Genomic DNA, 14,160 nt, shown 5'->3' with positions numbered 1-14,160 from the left:
ATGATGAAACATTTAACAAAACAAACATGATTTTGGAGATGGGTTATTTTTGTGTTTCTCCTGTGCTTTCTTTTAATTTTTTCAGAAATTATCCATAACCAGTGTGGAGATGAGTGTGAAGGTTCTTAAGATTTTTTTTTTTTTAATCGCTGCTTGCAATATCAGTTTCTACTACCTTTTTTTTTTCCCCCACTGCTCAGATATTTTGGCTCTGTCACAAAACCTTTGCAGAGAACTGAGAACAACCTCAACCAACCAGTCAGTAAAATGGTGGCTGCCACACCCTGGAGAGCCTGCAGCCTTGCCTAGCAATTATATGAATGACAATTTGAAGATTCTTGAAGCCACATGAAAACCAGTGTACGTCCCAGACACGACTTGCCTATTCACATATTAAAAGCATTTCTGCATGTTTGCACCGCTGAAGTCTGTCATTTATATAACAAACTCAAGTCAAAAACTCATAAATGTCACCTGCCAAGTTCCAGATCCAAAAGAACAGAGTCTTGGAAATTGAATCTAAGATGTTCAAAAGGATTTTGTAATTAACACTTATAACAGATGAGTTTGGAACAACTCCTTTATTCAAGGCAGGCAGCATATGTCATTACTGTATTTCACTGTATGTGTGTTCCTGGAAACATGAATTTTTGTGTAAATGTGCATGTTTAGGATTGTTATGGTTATTTTCACATCTCTGTAGATAATGTCCGAATACAGCTGAACCTGAGAATACCTAATGACATCCAGTAACTATAGAGTCATACTTATGTGCAAGTATGTGAGAGAAATATACAGACATGTGTGCCTATGAGGACACCTCTGTTATCAGATATCAGTACAGCTTATTTGCACACAGTTATTTGACAGTGGTTCCAGCACTGGAGAGAGCTTCTACAGCTCTGATCTTCTGCTGCAGCTTTTCTCACAGGTCACACATACTCTGCAACTGTTTAGTATAAGCTATCCAAACAGATGTTCTTCGTGTTTAGTGGGTTTTCTGTTCCTGCTCTGCCCCCTGTAGCCTTCAAAATTGTACCCTTCAGTTCTAGTTGCAGAAATCAGGGGATTTATGAGAAGCAATTTTTCTCCTGACTGTTTGTATCTCTTGTAGTATGTAACAGCCAAGGCACTTGATGGCCTACAAGGAGGTTGGCAAAAGCAAGGGAAGAGAATGGAGGGCTGCCAGTCATTTGGTCTTAAATGAGCACTTGAATTCCTTCACTGCACAAGGAGAAAACTAGATTTTTTTACAAAAGATCTCAAAAATATGACCTGGAGTTTCAACAAGATAGATCTCTTACATTCCGTAAGGAATCACAGGTTTTGCTTTTACCTGCTACATTTTGAGTTTCTGACAGGGATACGTAAGTGTAGCATATATATTAGGGAGCTTTCACTCTGTGCTTCTTTTCTAGTAAACTTCTGATTAAACTACTGGGAAAGCCAGAGTGAAATGATTAACAAAGCTACTTAGTACTGCCAGCTTTCACAGTAAGGTAAAGGGAATTCCAAGGAACAATGAAGTAAATGAAATGGAAGAATCACAACATACAAATAGCAAAAATAGCTGACAGTACATATTCACTCAAGTATTCAAGGTATTTTAGTGGTCAATTTTGCACAGCTGATTGGCAAAGTGTTTGATTGACTGATGTTTGCTTGAATCTTTTGACAGCTGAAAAGTCCCAGGGCATTTGTTAATAGGAAGGTAAAACCTTTCTGATACAAATCACAGCTACTTCACAATTTCATTCTACAGACGAGCCCATTAAAGAGTACAGAGCATATCAACATTTCACTCTCTTTAATTCAAAGTTTCTAGTCATCGGGTCAGTTAAAAAGGCCAAGTCTCAGCACAAAGTAACAGCTCTAAATAATCTTCTCATGTGTGACCATTTTGACAATTCAGTAGTATCTTTCAAAAGGAAGTCGCACACTGTTGTCTCCTAGCTCATCTCTCCTTGTAATGAATTTCACTGTTGCTGCTTATGGCCTTGTTTTGAATGTTGTAAGTCATTATCCAAAGGAATTTTATAAACACTGAGTGAGTTTAAGGTATCTGCAACAACAGTGTTCATGTTTTGAAAAGTTCTTCCCTTCACCCCCAGTATGAAAAGCTGAATGAATTTACATCTTTCAAATGAGTCTGCTGGACTTAAAATTGCATTTTAGATTTTATTTTCCCAGCAGAAAGTTTGGCCTTTAATCTTCAGTGTTGAATTACTCCAAATTCAATCCAAATATAAACTCCTGTGCGTGGCTTTGAGTTTACCTTTTTTTTGCAGGAGACTTCTTTCTACATTATTTTTATGTGAGTCATTATTAGATAAGTTGCATTTTCTGGGTTTTAGAAAAAAATCCCTAGAAAGTTTAACTGCCCTTGTAACTTCTGAATCAGACAAAGAACAGCCTGACTGTTACCTTTGTATCTATTCTCTGGCATGTCATTATCTCATGCTGCTACAAGAAAACAGGTATTTGCATTATTTCCAAGTCTACTCCTTTCTTAGACCCAAACAGAAGTTCTACACCTCTCAAGCATCCAGTAAAGGTGTGTAGGTAAGAAGAAGTACTCTATATTGTGAGATAAGCTGCTTAGTGAAACCTTTCAATAAACTAAGGTTTCACATATAGATTTTTGATGTGACAGAAGAGGTTTGGCTTTTTGATCTGCTCAGTTGGTAGACCCAAATAGAAGTTCTACACCTCTCAAGCATCCAGTAAAGGTGTGTAGGTAAGAAGTACTCTATATTGTGAGATAAGCTGCTTAGTGAAACCTTTCAATAAACTAAGGTTTCACATGTAGATTTTTGATGTGACAGAAGAGGTTTGGCTTTTTGATCTGCTCAGTTGGTACCTCAGAGTATGAGTGGATGTGCTCTTCTAAGATGCCCAGAGCTACTCAGCTTGCTGCTGCCTCACAACTGGTGATACAACTACATATCGTTTTTTTCCCTAACCCAATGTCAGTCAGTATAGTCCTGGCCAAATATCAGATCTACCTGCCTATCTATTTATCTGTCTACTGTTAAATGTTTTTTACCCTAAACCTCTTACTATTAACAGCATTGGTTTGGGCAGCAACAACAGGCTGTTAGGCTGGTAGCTCTGAGGGCGAGGTATCCATTGCCATCTCAGTCTAGGGAGACTTAGCTCACCTGTCACTTGCACAGTGCATCTCACTGCAGCCTGATTTACTCTTCTTCCCTTTCTGACAGACAGGATTTCACTACTTAGAGAAGACAAAATGATGCTTGTTTCAAAGGAACAGGTCCTATTACATATACCAGTCAGAAGCCTTTGCAATCAGTCTGATCAATGGGTTTGGGCTGATGTAGACCAGCTGATTCTCTAATGCAGTCTGCTTAACACTTCTGAATTTCCTTTCAGGGGATTTGGACCCAAGATACATGACCCTTAATGTGATGGGAATGTGGCATCCTCAAAGAGTAAACTCAAAGAAAGATGCAGCTGGGTTTCTAAAAAAACTTTTTTTATATATTCTTCATTCTGTGGCACAAATTGTGCACATTCTATACTCAAAGCACTACAAGTCTTTTACTGGGCTTGCATGCAGCAACACTGGGCCCTAAGAGCCTCAGAAATCCACTCAAGGATTAACCAAGCCTGAGCACTGTCCCAGCTCAGCATGCAAATTCCAGGGTTCAGCGGGGGGGGGGCGGCAATGGCACTTTAGCAGAATGCTGACCCAGCCACGCAGGACATCTTCTGATAAGGTATCTAAATCATAGCAATTTGTGAGACCAGCAGAGCCCAGATGAATGGCAGCTGTGAGATTTATAGAAACTCCTTGTAATTCTGCAGCAACAAGCCCTCTGGAGAACACAGCTGTGAAGGGGGGAAAAAGGAAGGCAATGAGGGAAAGAATAAAAGCTGTATGAAGAAAAGTCTTGTCCCTCATCACAGGAACAGTAGGGAACTGGAGGAAAGAAAGGATTCTTTCTTTCACATGGATTTATTCTTCATTTAAATTTTGTTATACTCCTCTCTGGAAGCCTTTCTGCTCACTTTCTTTAAACTTCAGCTAGGGAAGTGGTTTTTCCACTGGCAGATTTTCAGGCAAATCAAGTCAAGCTGCAGCCTAGAGCAGCCCCTGGCTGTGTCTCCAGCACCAATATTCTACTGTCAAAGTAAGCAAACAATTCTGGATTGCAATTTTATTTTTGCAGCAAACCCCTTCCTTACCCTCCTCTAAAGAATTCCCCAAGGGAGAGGGGAGACCATCTTTTCACTGCTTCACATGACCCACTGCACGAAGGAAAAACAGGTACAAGAAGAGCAAATTTCATTTGTGCCTGTTTGGTAGCCTCAACAAGGCTGGCAATCCCTAGTTGTAGCAATAATAGCTTAGAGTTTTCAGGGTGGAATAGCCTACTTTTCTCAACTCCTTGTTATGAATTTTGTTTGGTAACGTTCCCAAAAGAATCTAGGCAACACAAGACTAAATGTGCCATGTTCACAAGTTCATTATTTGACCTATGGCAGTCTGACGTGTGAGAAAGGACCCCGATACCATTGCAGAGTGCCACTGAAATAAAAAGGATCCTCACACAGACAGAAAGGTCACACACATATTTCTGATTTCAGGGCTGAGGCCATATTTTGTGTAAAATCTTTCCCAATACACTGCAAGGCAATCGGCAATTGCAGGTAAAGAAATGTGAAAAAGGAAGAAAAATTACTTACAGTGAAGAATGCATCCCTTTGTGTCTTGATACTTTTCCCATGGATCTGTTAGCTGGTGCTCAGGACTGCTCTATATCACTTGCAGAATAATCTCAGTAACATCTAAGAGGAACTAACACGGGCAGGAGACCTGGTAAAACATCACCCATCAGTCCTAAGTGAAAGAAAAAGGACAAATGTGAGTTGGAGTTTATAGCTCAAATACAAAACCAGTTAAAACAGCAAATAGCAGACTAAAGAACTTGTGAAAGAAGGAAACTGCATAGGTTTCTGTGGCCATCAGCTAGGGCACGTTTTTGCATTCACCCAGAATGTCCAGGGCAGCGGACTACATTTCACTTCAAGCTGCAGCTATGATTCATTACTCCTGAAAGAGAATAGGCATAGTTTTGTTGCCTCTCTGGTAAGACAGGTTTAATCATGTAAGTGATGCTGATACAGAACTCTCCTGGAGAGCAGGACTGAGAGTCCCTGCTGCCACATCAGGCTGTTGCTCCTTGCTAAAATGACAGACAATGAGTTGATTTGGATTACAAACTTGCTTTTGCTCTTACTTTCCAGGGCCTCTATTTATAGAGGAAATCTGGACTCTCTTCTCTCCTCCCTGTAACCTAAAAAGTTTCCAATGCTTCAATATCACAGTTCATCATTTGTGTGTGTAAGAAAAGGGAGTGGAGATGGGAGAATGAAATAGCCTTTCCCTCCAATATCTTGCAAGGTTATTCAAATAAGATCACAGGAACAAGAAGAAACATCTTGAAAATATGTATGCCATTAAATGAACCCCCAGGTTTCATTATGCAGTCTACATCTGACTCAGCACCATTTCCTTTTGATAACTTCCCTGCTATCTGAAAAAACCCAACTGTATTATCCTGCAAAAAATAATATGAAATATAATACATTTTGTCCATGTAACATGCAGTGTTACAGTAAACATGCAGAACAAAAGCCTCTTTGCAACAGCACCACTGTTTTCCAAGTCTGAAACACAGCTGAAGGATCTTTATCATTCTATCTTGTAGTGTTTGCACCTGTGAGAAGCATAACCTAGATAAAAAGGAAGTGATAATGTTACAGAAACCTGCTGATGGAAGAGCAGCTCCTCTGACAGCTAATTTATTCCACGTGGCTCAATCATTATTCCTTATTTCTCTGCTGCAAGATTTATTAACCATTGTATCACGGTTTGCCAATTAAACTGATTAATAGAAGTCGAACATTTTACTTGGCACAACAGAAAAAAATTCCAAACTGATTCCGTGATGCTGTTTATTTTAACACATAGTTCACAATTTCACTTATATTTTCTGAAACTCAGTTCTCATAGGCAGCATTTCTGTATTTCCTGCTGTATCATATTCTCCTTCATCCATGCACAGATGAGTAACCACACCTGATGTTTATACAGTTCTCTGAGTAACATTTCTTATATAAGGCAATGCTCAGGTTTTGTTAGTGCCTCTGAATAGCGTAAGGAAAGGTTCTCCCCTCCTCAGGTACTAGGTAAAATAGCACATAAAAAAGTTTTAGAGATATGCTTTCACCAGCAAGAAACATATCTCTGCTACATAGCTAGGCTTTCTCCCTGTCAAACTACAGCAAATCAATTTGCAGATGATTTTAAAATACTAGGGCAATTAAATCTGGGTGGAAAATACCTTTTCCATCTTGCATAAAGGTTAAAGTTTTGAAAAGTTGTCAAATCCTGAAACATGCTGAAACATGAGTATCTCAAAAAATGGTTTGAACTCAACATACAAAGATAAGAAAATATGTTTCTGGGTCAATCAAAGTATTTCGGACTCCTTATGTTTGTGTGTTTCTTTCCTACTTTTGACAAGCTTTGTCTTTGTTTTTTAACTATAATTGGCTGGCATCTCAAAACTAAGGGAAACTGCAGATTTGAAACTCAGAAATGTTTGGTTTAGAAAATATCCAAACTATGATTTCTATAAAATTTTATCAGAAATGTAAGTGGAAAAAACTCCAAACAGGCCAAAATAAAAGGTCTCTTCAAAAAGTGACAAGTTCAAAAAAAAAAAACCCAAATCCTACCATTTCCCAGTTAATGGAAAAAGGTTGCCCTAAAAAGCTCCATGCCAATACTACATCTAAGAAAAGGTTTTGTTCTTCCCTCAGTTTCCCAGTGATAAAGCCTGTCACGTTGTTATTGATGCATCTTAGAAATACAGCATGAGCTAACAGAGAGTAAGGGATGTATTATACTCAGACCTAATCTTGAGTGTATTTCCTCACAAAGAAGCTATCCAGAAGATAGATACCTCCCCAGGATCCTTCCTTGAGCAACAGTGTGTTTTCCTCTGCTGGTGGAGAGGTTTCCAGGAGCTGTAATTCACTCCAGCTCTTATGCCCTGGCTCCCAATCCCTTGAGGACTGTTGCTCACCCTAACAGATATGCCCCCCTCCTGCTGCTGACTCCAGCAGCAACTTCTTGGAATAAGACAAGACAACTCAGGTTTCCTACTCAGAAATCATGTGCATGCAGAGATGCTCAAACCCTCATCCATCCACCAGAGACGTAAAACCCCTTGACTTAGTGGAGAGAGTGACTGTCCTGGTTTTCATCTGGGATAGAGTTAATTTTCTTTCTAGTAGCTGGTATAGTGTTATGTCTTGGATTCAGTATGAGAAGAATGTTGATAACACACTGATGTTTTCAGTTGTTGCTAAGCAGTGTTTAGACTGAGTCAAGGATTTTTCATCTTCTCATGCCCAGCCAGCAAGAAGGCCAGAGGGGCACAAGAAGTTGGGAGGGGACACAGCCAGGGCAGCTGACCCAAACTGGCCAAAGGGATATTCCATACCACGTGATGTCATGCCCAGTATATAAACTGCGGCGAGTTGGCCTGGGGGGGGATCGCTGCTGGGGAACTAACTGGGCATCAGTTGGCGAGTGGCGAGCAATTGCATTGTGCATTGCTTGTTTTGTATATTTCAAACCTTTTATTACTATTGTCATTTATTATTGTTATTATTATCATTATTAGTTTCTTCCTTTCTGTTCTATTAAACTGTTCTTATCTCAACCCACGAGTTTTACTTTTTTCCTTCCAATTCTCTCCCCCACCCCACTGGGTGGGGGGGAGTGAGTGAGCAGCTGCGTGGTACTTAGTTGCTGGCTGGGCTTAAACCACCACAGTGACACAAGTACCTGGGCTCCTTTCCATGACCAGGAGAAAACTAAGCCTGGATCAATGAGGAACAATTTACGTCTCTCTGTTTATGGATAAAAAGCTCTGAGAACATTTATTTCTACTTCTTTTGAATTAATAAAAGCTCTGATATAATTGTCCTTGGGAGTGAGGTAAAGAAGGGGGAATAACGGATGTAAAGAATCATATTGGCACTGCAATGTAATATATGTACAGGAATACAAGGCTGTTGGTTTGCCTTTATAGCATCCTTATCTCTGTGCTTCATGATATTTTGGTGCTAAATACCACTCCTTTTTCATTATGACAGTGCATGCCAGCTGGTGATTGATCTGGTGCTGAAAGCTACTTACACAAGAAATACTCTTCCTTGTGAAAGAGCCATTACAGCGTGCTTACTAAATAATACCTAGTAAGAAACTCTTTCCAGATGCAGAATGCAGTTCCTGTAGGGGTTAAAAATATTCAGCAAGTTGCCATTTCTCTGTCTAGCACCCACATAAAAATAAGAAAATTAATATATTCTACCCAGAACTACTACTGTGCAGATGATCCATCATCACTTTAGCAGCAATCACAGAGAAAATGAATGGTGCCATTTAATGAGTAACATTATGGCTTCTTGCAGCTCCAGATTACTTCTTGGAGGCATCTCAAGAAGATAGAGACTGAGACTGATCTTTCAATTGAAAGAACTTGACTAATCAAAGTGAAAGTGGACATGGCTACAAGCAAGATAGGAGTGTTAACCTGCTGGAGAATATCTGTGGAATGGGTGTACACAATTCACTGCTCAAAGCAGAAATATGTACACGTGACAAACCTTCAGATAAGTAAGTGCGGTGGGTTGACCCTGGCTGGACACCAGGTGCCCACCAAAGCCATTCTATCACTCCCCCTCCTCAGCTGGACAGGGGAGAGAAAATATAACAAAGAGCTTGTGGGTTAAGATAAGGACAGGAGAGATCACTCACCAATTACTGTCACAGGCAAAACAGACTCAACTTGGGGAAAATTAACTCAATTTATTACAAATCAACCAGAGTAGGGTAATGAGAAATAAAACCAAATCTCGGAACACCTTCCCTCCACCCCTCCCTTCTTCCCGGGCACAACTTCACTCCCGGATTCTCTACCAACCCCCCAGTGGCACAGGGGGACGGGGATGGGGTTTATGGTCAGTTCATCACACGTTATTTTCTGCTGCTTCATCCTCCTCAGGGGGAGGACTCATCACACTCTTCCCCTGCTCCAGCGTGGGGTCCCACCCACGGGAGACAGTCCTCCACGAACTTCTCCAACGTGGGTCCTTCCCACGGGCTGCAGTTCTTCACGAACTGCTCCAGCATGGGTCCTTTCCACAGTGTGCAGTCCTTCAGGCACAGACTGCTCCAGCGTGGGCCCCCCACAGGGTCACAAGTCCTGCCAGCAAACCTGCTCCGTGGGCTCCTCTCTCCACAGATCCGCAGGTCCTGCCAGGATTCTGCTCCACCGCGGGGTTCCCATGGGGTCACAGCCTCCTTTGGGCACCCACCTGCTCCAGCGTGGGGTCCTCCACAGGCTGCAGGTGGATATCTGCTCCACCGTGGACCTCCCTGGGCTGCAGGGGGACAGCCTGCCTCACCATAGTCTTCCCCACGGGCTGCAGGGGAATCTGCTCCGGTGCCTGGAGCACCTCCTCCCCCTCCTTCTTCCCTGACCTTGGTGTCCGCAGGGTTGTTTCTCTTACATGTTCTCACTCCTCTCTCTGGCTGCCGTTTCCCATCTGTCCCAACTTTTTTCCTTCTTAAAAATGTTATCACAGAGGCGTTACCACTATCGCTGATTGGCTCGGCCTTGGCCGGCGGCGGGCCCGTCTTAGAGCCGGCTGGTATGGGCTCTCTCGAACACAGGGGAAGCTTCCAGCAGCTTCTTACAGAAGCCACCCCTATAACCCGCCCCACTACCAAAACCTTGCCACACAAAGCCAATACAGTAAGTCACAGCAGTCCAGACTGAAGTCCACCCGTCTTTCTTCCCTATGGCGTAAATTGGTTTGTTGCTAAGAGATCTGCAAGTCACTGTGTTTTTATGTACATTTCAGAAGAATCACAGATCTGACAGGTTTTGGATCGAACACTGAGCAGATTAGATCATCCTCCACACAAGTCAACAGAGCTCTGCCAGACAGTCAGTGCAAGGTTGTGCCAAAGGCTTTCCCACCTTTTGAGGACATCTAAATTCACTTGCAGAAAGATTAATCTTGTTGACAGGCAAAGTCTGTGACTGGAAAACGACTGGCAATTTAACTTCCCAGGTTGTGATCCTTCTAAGGACCACAAAACCCAGGAGAGAAAATCATGTTTAGAAATTTGTTCAATAGTGGCCTGAATCAGAAATACTTCTGCAAATCAAGAGCTGATAGGGCCAAACCCTGAAGAAGTCTTAAAGGTGAGTTCCTAGTCATACTACCACTTGCTGACATTGACGTAACAGAAAATTATTGATGTAAATTGTGTATGGGATGAATATATTTAAGTGCCTTTGTTGCATCTATGGAAATCCTGATGTCATCAGAAGAGTTGGAAAGTTCAAAGACATATTTTCTGGGATTTTGCAGGCAGCAAGTATTTTTCTAACCCCTGATACCAGTTGCAACAGGCCTCATGACTCACCTTCTAGCTAATTTCCTAAGGTGGTGTCTTGACACTTCATTCAGTGTCTGTTCTAAAATAGGCTTCCGTTGGGGGTCATAAGAACCCGTGCAGCCTGGATACAGGAACCTGTGGGGTCCTGCAAGAGGTGTAAGAGCATCTGCTCTTTTAATCAGTGCTGCAGTCAGTAGCAACTAAACAAACAAAACAAAAAGAAAGAAAACAAGAGTGAAGCTAGAGGACAAGCTACGAATATCAAACTAAAGCTTCAAAAACACAGTTGGGAAAAAGAAGGAATAAATTTATTTTGGGAATCTATTCTGGCATCATGCTGTATGAAGCACCATAAGTTTCTTCTCTCGGGGTCCCACAATACTAGGACTTTGGTTCTTTTAATTTTAACTTAGTAGTTTTAGTAGGTCCTGAGAACATATTTTTTTCATTGCTTTCTCTGGTACAGTCTCAGGGGCAAAGACCCTGCCACTCTTTGATTGAAATTCATTATATGCATCTCTCTTCATGGTAGTTCACTTCCATAGACGGGGATTTGTAGAGTTACTCTGACTTATCCCCAGGGACACACAATAGTGGATGGAAATAACACCCAGGCTTCGTAAAAGTTCTTAGTACAGCTACTTTTTGCTTGAGGTAATGCAAGAATCAATAAAATGTGAGCGTCTGGTGTGAAAACCTCTCATTTGTTGTTCTGTACCAGTCCTTTTGGATTTTCAGTCCACTATGAAGGTAGAAATAATTAAGGGAAGCCATTTGAAGCCTACACTGAAAAAAAAAAATTGCAATTTGGCACAGAAGTACCAAGCCTCTGAGAGAAACAAAATTTCTAAACCAGACTAGTTGGGAGCCACATATTCCAAACAATTATAACCAAATACAGGGGTCCAACCATTCATAATTTACTTCCAACATTAATCAAATATTTTAAGCCATGCTTCATACTTTCTCCAAGACTAAAATGCAGTTTCCGTGGGTAGGAAAAAACCACTAGTTTTGCCATGAAAATGACAAAGTTTTCCTACTTTCCCTAAGATGAAAATATTAAATTTTGCAAAAAAATAAATAAATCTGGCAAGAACAAAGTTTCCCCATGCATCAACTCCACAAAGCTTTTCAATTTTGCAGGTTTAGAACTTAGGACTTGCAAAGAGGAAATGAGTCCAGTGCTCAATAGAGACTGCTTTAGATGTTCTTGCTTTTGGATTTTCTGCTGCTACAGAGACTTAAACAAACCTGTGACAAAAGCATTTGGCCTTATGATATAAAAAGAGGAAGAATTTTTAAGCACAAGTTCTTAACCTTTTCCTACAAGAAATGTGACAAAAGAGCAAAGCTCCCTTTTTGCAGCAGAACTGTGGAAGATGAATCATTTGTACACTTTGTAAAGTTGGAATATGTTTGATGAAATGTTCCTTCAATAAAGTCAGATGATGGTTTAAACCCAAACCTGTGTTTAAGGGGAAGTTCTGCCCCATGTCCCAGACACTAGTGTTTGCAGCAGTTGTTACATGCTAGCTGAAACCTAATCTTACAACATGACAACAGAATATTAATCTTCAGCTGGAACATCTCCCTGGATCCTCTACAGCAGGGCCCAGCTAGTATCGCTGTCTCCGAGGGGGCAAAGGTGAGTGGGATCAACAAAACCCTCCAGACCCGAAGAAAGCCTCTCCTCATCCCCCAAAAGTGCTATGTATGGTGTCATGAGATGAACGTGAACATTATGAGTTTTAAATCTATCAATCAAACTTAAATCCCTCTAATTCTGTTTACCAATGCTAGCTTGGTCCTCCCTTCCCAGAGATAACAGCATCCCATGTTTAACCTGGGAAGCATTCAAACTGCAATGGCAATCCCTTTCACACCACTGCAGGGGAAAAAAATGAGCCACAGTCTTAGGCAGTTCTCACCCTCAACTTCTTCTTTGCCACAGCTCTGAGGAAAGAAAACCTTAAATAACTGTTTCTTCTTGGCGCTGCTAGATGTTTTCATTCTTTGTTCTCTCATGACGGTGAATAACACAGACTGTGAACTCAGAGAGCAAGCAGGGAAGGTGGTTACTCTACTGAGAGTTTCCTCTGTTTTCTGAAGAAGGCAGGCATATATTTTCTCGGGTTTAGCTGAGACACGATGTCAGCTGCCACTCTCTTCATTGGCCCAGCACTTCCATCATTTATTTTTCTGGCAGTATCAGCTCCCAAGGGAAAGATTTGCTATTACATATACTGAGGGGTTGTAATTTCCCCTGAACTCGATGATTATAGGGCTTCAGCATTTCTGAAAATATACATATTTTGCCAGATCTTGCCTAACAAAACTTCTTTGAATGTTAACTGAGACTTCGTACCAAACCGAACTGTCCTACTTTGTTTATTGCTTTTGTAAGGCAGTTTTGGATTGGGTTTTTGACATTTGACCAAAATGACTCTTTAAATTATGGTCTTACATTTGTACTACTCTTGTAACAGGTAATTTGCAAAATGTAATATATAAACCAGAATGGCATGTTCACAGTTATTGTTGAAAACTTGGAATAAAAGAGAAACATTCTGAACTGGGAAAGCAAAATCAGAATTCTAAGGTGCATCTCAGTATCTCCATAACCACATTTGGGCATGATAATAAAGGTTGATACATTCTTTGATACTTGATGCTTCTCCCCAGTGATGTAAAGCAGAAAATTCACGACATTTTGCTAATTAATTTGAATGCTTCATTTAATAACATGAGTAACCAAAACATAGGCATGTTATTAATATTCTATAAGCGTTCAATATATGAAAATGACTGAAAGTGTTTCCAAGCATACTTTAAAGGCAAAGGCTAGTTTTTTTATAGCCTAGATACTAAGACTGTACTATACAACTGTACTGGTGCATTTTGTATTAATACTTTGGTCCAGAAAACCCTGATCCAGGCAGGAGTCCTAGCATTGTGACTAGCAGCACCATTGTGACCCCCTTCAAGACATGACACTGTATTTGGACAAATTGTAAGGGACTATATGACTGAAAGAACAGATTTTTATCAATATATATGTTTCGTATGAACTTTAATTTGCCTGTTTTCAATTAGCTTGTTTATTTCGCGAAGCATACTAATTTAAAATTGTGGTTTAGACACACTCAAATAGCATTTGCTAATTAGTAAATTAGAACCTGGCAAATCACATGCAAATCACTGGTTTATATACACAATGTGAACCTTCTTGGCTCCATTTTTCCAGCAGCATTATTTAACTCAGGAGGTCTGAAAAAACATGGGATGTAAACCTAAACCTCCCTTCATGGCATAGTTGGGGTAGGGAGTTGCTTGCTTGGTCAGTTGTTTAAATAATTATTTGAGCCACTTTTTGCTCAAGTCAAAATGATTGTATGTTAGGAGAAAAATATTTTCCTATCACACCAGTCCAGTAAAAAATTACGACAGATAACATGATAAATCCATCAACATTCAGACTTCTGTAGAGAGAGACAGAGAGGCAGACTCATCAGCCTTGACCTAGCTGGCGCTGCCTCAGCTGTAAGTCACTGTACCTCACTGAAATACACCGATGAATCTAGGGCAGATTTCAGCAGTTGCTTTGTCCTTATATACGAATACTACTTGTCCTTACAAACATGGTC

The 14,160-nt window shown here is 40.7% G+C and overlaps 1 long non-coding RNA gene across 10 annotated transcripts in view; it reads right to left on the bottom strand.

Moving 5' to 3' along the window:
- Positions 1–14,160, bottom strand: part of LOC128147328 (uncharacterized) — a 135,971-nt gene that overhangs the window by 25,746 nt on the left and 96,065 nt on the right. For all 10 annotated transcript variants that reach the window (XR_008237001.1, XR_008236999.1, XR_008237004.1 and 7 more), the window contains one exon: positions 4,711–4,864. This is a non-coding gene — a long non-coding RNA (uncharacterized LOC128147328). The remainder of the gene's footprint in view (positions 1–4,710; positions 4,865–14,160) is intronic.

Source organism: Harpia harpyja, chromosome 10, assembly GCF_026419915.1.
Source record: "Harpia harpyja isolate bHarHar1 chromosome 10, bHarHar1 primary haplotype, whole genome shotgun sequence".
Classification (NCBI taxonomy): Eukaryota; Metazoa; Chordata; class Aves; order Accipitriformes; family Accipitridae; genus Harpia; species Harpia harpyja.
This window is presented reverse-complemented; position numbering and strand designations above follow the sequence as displayed.